This window comes from Pipistrellus hanaki (assembly GCF_964339955.1).
Source record: "Pipistrellus hanaki genome assembly, chromosome: 5".
NCBI classification, from domain to species: domain Eukaryota; kingdom Metazoa; phylum Chordata; class Mammalia; order Chiroptera; family Vespertilionidae; genus Pipistrellus; species Pipistrellus hanaki.
Window position 1 is genome coordinate 23,461,246 of NC_140507.1, and position 8,816 is coordinate 23,470,061.

Consider the following 8,816-nt stretch of genomic DNA (forward strand, 5'->3'; position numbering starts at 1 on the left):
ATGGAGCATTTTAAAGTCCATTACAGACAATAGAACACGTTTTATATTTCTATAGAGAAAAACATTTCCTTAGGCAGGAAAAGTGCGGGGAAAACATTTGTGCCATTCTCTCCTCTTTTCCTCCACCCCCTTTTTCATCTCCCCTTCCCCTTTCCTTCCCCCTCCTCCTCTTCTCCTCTCCTTCCTTACCCCTCCTCCTCCTGCTGAGCAGTTGAGTGAGTTGGAGAGAAGGGATTGGGCCTAGGGTTCTGCATCCTCTCAGTCCGAAGTAGCTCCCCTCTGCACACATGTGCTGAATAGTTTGCCTGATTCAGAGGCCTGTGCTGTCCCCCTCCCTGCCCTGGCTGGGTGGGAGAGTTTCATCCACAGAGAAAAGTTAGTGGTTGCAAATCCAAGATTTATTCTAATTCAACTCCATCGGTAAAAGCTGGCATTTGGATCTCGCGTTATCTCATTTCCAATGATATATTTCTCAATAAGGTCTGAACCCAGAGGGGAAAGCCGGCTGCGTTTTATGTGTCTCTCCCCTCCCCCCACTCCCCCAGTCTCAATAAATACCATGAGGTCTTTTTAAATTGCTTAGAAGAAAAATGCTCAGCCCAGGATGGCTCGTGAACACTGTGATGCAATTCCCTGGCCAAGCCAAACCACAAGGATGCAAAGAGTTCAAGGACATATAAACAGATTTTCCTGGTTTGAAGGTGGGAGTCTTCGGACTCCAGCTGCCTGGCCACTGCCCTCTGAGCCAAACCTCTCTGGTTGAAGACTTTTTCTTGGAATGTTACTGCCTCCGCAGTTCCACCCTGCCTCGGCTAAAAGGTCCTCAGTCCCAGCACTGAAATCCTGAGGAGCCATCCCTCTTGTTCTTATTTAAACATTCTAGCTAGAAATAACTTGCAGGATGAAAGGGGGGACTTATGTAAGCTCTGCTTGGGCTGATTTCCCAGGGTACAAGCACTTTCTATGTGCTCTTTTTCAGCCTTCTTCCTCTACAGCACTCACCAGGAAAACACTCTCTCCTTCTTGACCTCATAGCCTTCAGCAGCTGACATGATTGCACACATCATTGTCAGAGTATTAACATCTGTGTCCTTCCACTCGTTCTGCCGCCTTTGCCACTGAGTTGCAATAGATTTGAATTTTCTCTTAAGGAACTATTAAGCTATCCAGATTTGTTTACCTAACCACATCCGATCACCCTGTGATGCCTTTTCCTGGGTGACGCACTGGATGGTGGAATTGAGATTCCTTCTGATGCATGTGTCTGATGGTAATGAAGACATACATCTTTGAACCACAGTTGAACAGGCTTTGTCAAGCATTCATTGATTCTGCAAATCGTTTCTTTTCCAGATTGTAAAAGGAACTGATAAGCCATTTCCTCTAATCACTGGGCACTTCAGGCAAAGTTGGGATAGCTTTGGTATTGATCCACTTCTTTCACTTTTCACCCTCCCTCCAGCCCTAGGCAAGGCAGAATTTTCTTTAAAAACCATTTGAAACACTCCACGTAATTCTGGTGAGGTGCAAAGAAGGGCAGTTCTTCCCCAAGGGTTTTGTTTTTCACAACATTTGGGCTTTCGCTTTAGCTCTAGAAAAGAATTATTAGATGTGGAAGGTCACCTATGTTTTGTTTTAAAATTGTGGGATCGCAACCTACTTTCAGGAAATTATACCGTATAATAAATTTGCCGATGGCGCACATGGGAATAAAGTCCAGGTAGGGAAATGTCTCATTTGTGTTGTTTTATAGTTAAATAGTATTCTAACATTGATCCTGAAATATTTTTAAAAATCACTGAAGATGAATCATGATTCTAAATTCGCTTTCCCCCCTGAAACTGGATGGAGACTGCCTTTTTAGTATAGTTAACACATGTGCAGCTGAGCAGAATACTGCCAGAAAAACCTTGTCAAGACTGAATCAGGGTCTGACCAAAGACCTCCAAGGTACAGAGGAGAGAGGGAAGGCCCTGAGAGCTTTCATGGGCTCCAAAGTGATTTGGTTATAGGAGACCAGTGCCCTGGAAGGTAAATGTCTAGAATATTTTTAATTAAAAGAACAACTAACAGCTTGTTTATTTTATTTGTTCATTTGCTGCCTTTTAATTTATAACAAACTCATAGACACAGACAGCAGAGAAGGAGGATGAGGGGATGATGAAGAGGGTAAAAGGTGATGGAAGGAGACGAGCCTTTGAGTGGTAAGCAATATGTAGATGATGTATTATCAAGTTGTACATCTGGAACTCATATAATGTTATTAACCAATTTTACACTAATTCATTAAAGAACAACTAAACTTACAAAGGGTAATACAAGTGCTAATGTGCTCACTACTCAAAATGAACACTATTTAGCAATAGTTATTTCAAGATGTTTTTTTATTTAAAGAAATAAACACACACCTCCTCTATTCCTGTCCTCAAACATATTTCCCTCTCTAACCCCTGAAGCAGCTCTCATCTTAAATATAGAGTATGTCTAACCATGTCTTTACACTTTTACTGTGAGTGTGTAGGTCTACCCATATCCATAAATGCTGTGTAGTAGTACCACACTCAACATTTTAAAATTTAAATAAGTGACATTAAAATGTAATTTGCTTTTTTCTCATTTATTGGTGTTTTTAAGACCTGTCCATGCTAATATTTGAAGGTATTCTTTGTTTATTATTAATATACCACAACTTATTAATCCCTCCTCTCCTAACAGATGAATATTTGAGTCATTTCCAATTTCTTGTCATTAAACACAGTGCTGCCATGAAACATTCATTAGCATGTCTCTCTGTTGAATTTTGTGTAAAAGCTTCACTAGGAAAAATTAAATGAACTCTCATTGATAAGCGATGCCATTTGCAATGGCTTCTCAGGACAGTACCTATTTTTCTAAAACATTTAATTTTATTTCATTAGTTGTTTAAAAGTTTATTTGTAAAAATAAAGATCTATTTTGAAGATTGTCATGTTTTTTTAAATTCTCTTAATATAGTAAGATCGATCATTTCTTCATATACGTTATGTACATTAGGATTTTTACTCCTGTAAAATTTCTGCTTATTTCTTCTGCCTATTATTCTACAATATATAGTTATTTGCCTTTTTCTTATTGATTTGTAGGACTTCCTTACATTGACTGCTTATTAATCCTTTTTTAAGTTGTTGACACTGTTACAGATGTCCCCCCTTTTGCCTGCCTCCACGCAGTCCTCACCCCCCTTCCCTCTGGCCATTATCACACGGTTGTCTGTGTCTATGGGTTATGCATATATGTTCTTTGGCTGATCCCTTCACCTTCTTTCACCCAGCGCCCGCTCCCCCACAACAGCTGTCAGTCTGTTCCATGTACCCATGCCTCCGTTTCTATTTTGTTCATCAGTTTATTTTGTTCATTAGATTCCACATGTAAGTGAGATCATATGGCATTTGTCTTACCCTGTCTGGATTATTTTGCTTAGCATAATGCTCTCCAGGTCCATCCATGCTTTCACTAAAAATAAGATTTCCTTCTTTTTATGGCCAGTATTATTCCATTGTATAAATGTACCACAGCTTTTTACCCAGTCATCTACTGATGGGCACTTGGGCTGTTTCCAGATCCTGACTACTGTAAATAACGCTGCAATGAACATAGGGTGCATATATTCTTTTATATTGGTAGTTCGGGATTCTTAGGATATATTCCCAGAAGTGGAATCACTGTGTCAAAATGCGGTTCTATTTTTAATTTTTTTGTAGAAACCCTATAGTGTTTTCCACAGTGACTGGACCATTCTGCATTCCCACCACCAGTGCACAAAGGTTCCCTTTTCTCCATATCCTTGCTAGCACTTGCTGTTTGTATCTCTCTGATGATTAGTTATGTGGTGCATTTTTTCATGTCTATTTCATGTCTAATCCTTTAAAAAAAAAAAAAAAACCTATGTTGTTCTAGAAACTGCACTATGCCTTGACAATTAAGAATTGGAGATTCACAAACTTAGACACTTTTTGGAGCCTCAAAGGTTAATCTGAAAAATATATGGAAGAGTGATATTAAGTAGTCTTTTGGTCTGGTCATGGGGCACTGACAAAGACCAATAGATTATGGGGCAAAGGGAGTTTTGATGAAAAGGCTTAGGAAGACAATTGTCATGATCGCAGGAGTACATTTTTATGACCTAATTAGAATTTTAACACTGTTACCACTCCAAGCATTTCTAAGCCATGCTCTTGAGAATTATTCAAGTTTTACAACCAGATGATGATAAACTATTTTTAATATAGCAGGTTCTTAATTAACATTCTTTCATTCAGTGTCGTTTTGTTATAATTTTGCTGAGATGCTATAGGAACTTAACTTTTGTCTATGTCAATTACGTAACCTGTAGTAAAATTTGTTTGCTTTATGTCATTTCACTTAAAGTTGCAGTATCTGTTGACTATGTTAAGTGAGGTTTACTGTATTTATGTTGGTAGCTTTTTTTTTTTTAAGAGAAGGGAAGCTACCCGTTGGTGTGTAACAGTGTCTACCATAAATGATGTTTCACCTGAAAGTTTGCTGCTGCATAATGAGAATGATGGATTTCCCTAGCAATGTATCATTGGATTGATTATCAGATGTGTCATTTATGTAAATTGCATTTCTAGGAATTTTCTATGATTTTTTTTATTGGTGGTGTTAGCATAGGTATTAGATAGTAATAAAAGAGAAGGGAGCAAAGGGAGACATTAAGAGGTCTAATCAACTTAGGAGCTGAATTGGACAATAAACCTGATTAAGTCTAGAAGTTATTTCTTTAGACACCCTAATGGATTGCATCATTGCCCTGCCAAGGAGATTAATACCCGTTACTTCTTTGCCCCTACCCACCCAGGACTGGCTTTTCAATCTACCCTGGGTACAACAAGCCATTATCCAGGACTACTGAAGAAAGAATCTATACTAATAAAAGGGTAATATGCTAATTGGACCAGGTCGACTGGACATCTTCCAGATGTCCAACTTCCTTCTGGACAGTTAAGGGGTGACCAGGTTAGGCTGTCAGGGGACCAGGGGTGATCAGGTCAGAAAGCAGAGGCAGTTAGGGGCAATCAGGCAGGCAGGTAGAATGGTTAGGGGTGATCAGGCAGGTAGGTAGGTGAGCAGTTAGGAGCCAGCAGTCCTGCTAGCAGTTGGACATTCCCCAAGGGGTCCCAGGTTGGAGAGGGTGCAGGCCAGGCTGAGGGACCTTCCCCCATGCACTAGTAAAACAATAAAGAGGAAATTTCTCTGTTGGGTACATGCCCAGTAGGAACTAAGATAGTGACCATAAAGGGGAGGAACTGAGCCTGGGAAAAGGATGGAATTGAATAAGGGACACGGAAATTAGAAAGACCTAAGAAATGGATTAGTTAGGGGGAGAACCCAACATAAACCTATGAAAGATTGAGAAATTAGTTGGTTAGCTTGAGAGAGTGTCTAGTCCTTCCCAAACTCAAGGTAATATAATCTAAGCCTAACAAAGTTCTCTTCCCCCCTCCTCCCCTTGCTATCTCTCTTTCTGGCCCTGTAACATGCGTTTGTTCTTGCGCTTGCAGGTTCTCTCTCCATGCAGCCCTGTGGTCCTGCCAGCCACCTGTGGCTCAGCAATAGCACAGACTCTAAGCACAGGCTCCAATCCTGAGTCTGGGTACAGCAATGCAGCACCAGACAGAGCACAGCCGAGAATAGAGACTATGCTAGCTGGACAGGGGCAGAGGCTAAATTGGACTAAGCTTTGGCATGATAGAATTTTTGGACACTGCCTTTCTCCTGGGTTTGATGAAGACAAGGCTAGACTTTTCCCACAACAGGATGATAGAGATGAGACACAGAGAACCTGGGGACAATCATTTATTTCAATTCCAATAAATCTTAACACAACATCTCAACCTCCCACGCATGAGTTTCCAGAAATGCTTTTCTCCCAATTCCGTGAAAGGACCCCATTTCTACTAGCAACAGAAGCTGGGCAAAAGGGAGATAGAGATAGGAAGGTTCCACTTTCTTACCAAATCCAGAGAGAAAGAAATGGTTCAGAAATTAGGTGGTTCTTTTGGACCTGCCCACAGCTCTAAATCTTTCCCCACTCCCAAGGAGCTGAGGGAATCACTGAACTAACTGTGGAAACTTATACTAGCTGACTTTCCAACTTAAACTTTGAGGAGAATAGACTAACATGGTTTAGGTATATGATGAAGATCTACACAGAATCTGCCCACCTATTTTAGATTTACTAACAGGATCAAATCAATCTCTTCATGTTCAAGGATGGATAAACAACAAAATCCATTAAAAATTCTGCAAAAGAAACATAGATAACACTGAAATAAAAACAACAGAATCCATTGAAGTGAAAAAATGAAATAAAAAATAGAGAAAGAATATCCATCTGAAAATAATACTATATTAATATGACAATAAAATTCAGATAATAACTTCCCTGTGCTCCACAATAAGATTCATTAAAACATAGTCTCAGAGACAAAGCAGAAAGATAAGATGATAGTCTCAGACTAAAAAATAAAAAGAACTAGGTAGGTAGTGAAAAAAATATGGAGAAAGTTATTACTATATATAAAATTTTTTATTACATTGTAGACAATAAAAAGTAGAGTCACTTCTGTGGAAAACTGAATTACTGATGTAAAGGAAATGATTTGAATCAGTCTTCTAGATTGAAAAGACCTATAAAAATGAAAGAAGCATGTAAAATTGAAATAAAAATTAGTCATAATAAAAAATACTTTCCTGAGATGAAGACCTAAATTTGCAGGTCACAGGTATTTATTATGTAGCAATCAAAATTGTTAAAATGAGATTGGCACTTATTCTAGTCTAGTAATTGAATTTCAAGAGGAAATACAATTTCCTACAGAAAGGCAGAGAGGTTTGGTTTCTAGAGGGGAAAGGATTACATATAAAGGAGGGGGGTGGGAATCAGTTTGCCTTTTATAGAACAAAAAAAAAGTCAATAAGGAAAAGTAAAATATTTAATAAATTTAAATAACTATAAAACAAACCCTCAAATTTCTGAAGATAAATGTCTGCAGGACCAAAAAGGCTGAGTCAAAAGAATGAGTAAATTATTTTTAAAAGAATTTTAAACTTAATGCCATTTCAGTATAGAATTGTTCATGTAACTGTTTTAAGCATTATTATGTTTATTATGTTTATTTTAAACATTATTACATGAAAATGTAATAATTCTTAATAAGAAAAATACATAAAAATAAATTTGCAATAATAAATTTTTATGCCAAAAGCCCCAGAATATATAAAAAGAATAGAAGAAAAATTGGGGTGGTTAGAGCAATAGCTTAGATTTTTTAAATTTTTATGAGGCAATACAATGCATAAGGTTTCATTCATAATGTTGATAACGACAATTTAAAAAATATATATATATAAAGTGTAACAAACAGGAAGTTTTACTATTTATTTATTTATTTATTTATTTATTTATTTATTTATTTAAAGTATAGTTGATGTATACAACACAGTGATTCCCCATTCCACCTGACATCAGTCAGAATAGCTGTTTTCAAAAGTCAACAAATAGCAGGTGTTGGCAAGGTTGTGGAGAAACGGGAACCCTCGTGCACTGTCGGTGACTAATTGGTGCAGCCAATTTTTTAGATTCCTCAAAAAATTAAAAATACTGAGAGCATTAAGCCACACTCCATAGTAGTTTATGGTTAACATCTCCATGAGAAGATATGCAGCAACTTAATATGCAAACTAGATGTATGCCATAGGAAGCGACAAGCAACTAAGTAAAACCATTTGGTCTTGACAAGCAAACACAATATAAGTAGCAACATATTTCTAGTGCTCTTTTCTGAACCGAGATGAATTTAAGGCTCATAAATTTACTCGGCTTGCCCTAAGATTTCAATAAGTTTATATTTCCTCTGCAATTAAAACCTGTCAAACTTTTGGCTTTTAATTTTATTTATTCAGGATTTTTTATTAATAAAATTATCCTAACAGTGTCAGGGCTGAAATTTCATTTAGAACTTGAGAATCATAATAACTCTAGGAGGGGTAATAAGTGAATATTCAAGTGAAATCAATTTTAACTAACAGGTCCTACATTAATGAAGACTCAGTAACCTTGGTTCCATGCCCATTAACAATAGTGTATTCAATATAATTTGTTACATAAGAAAGCTCTGAATGTGTCCTGTTTTGTTTTGTTTTCAAACAGGAGTGAACTTTATACTGTATTCCAAATAAATGTATCTCTGGTATAAGGGGAATTTTCTCAATTTCACAGAGAAAAAAAATAAGTAAAAGCCAAAGGAGAGGGTTTTTGGAAAGTTAACTTTTTTTGTATCACTGCTGAGTTTATAACCTTTGCTAGCAATTCCAGATAAGGTACTACAAAGATAGAATTTAAGGAGACAGACCTAAATTGGAGAAATATTAAAACAGTATACATGCCTTGTTTCAGGGGGACATGATAACCTCAAACTCCACTTCCTATTTAACAACCTACTTTTTTCAGACTCAAGGTAGAACAAGTCTACTTTTGACACATAACACAATCTCTCTCCCCAATTAGACCACAAAATATTTTAGAAAGATTAAATAAATAAGAAACTGAAAAGAGAAACTCATGTTTTTAAGACTGTTTTTAGCTAATTTGTTCCAGTCATGAATAATGAAACAAGGGAAACTTGATAATAGCATAGCTGAAAATTGTAATAAATTTATTTATAATAACTATTGAAAGGGAATGGGTTTTAATGTTTTAATTAACTTTTAATGTAATAGTTTGCTATTTCAACAATGAGCCTATCTTTGACCTA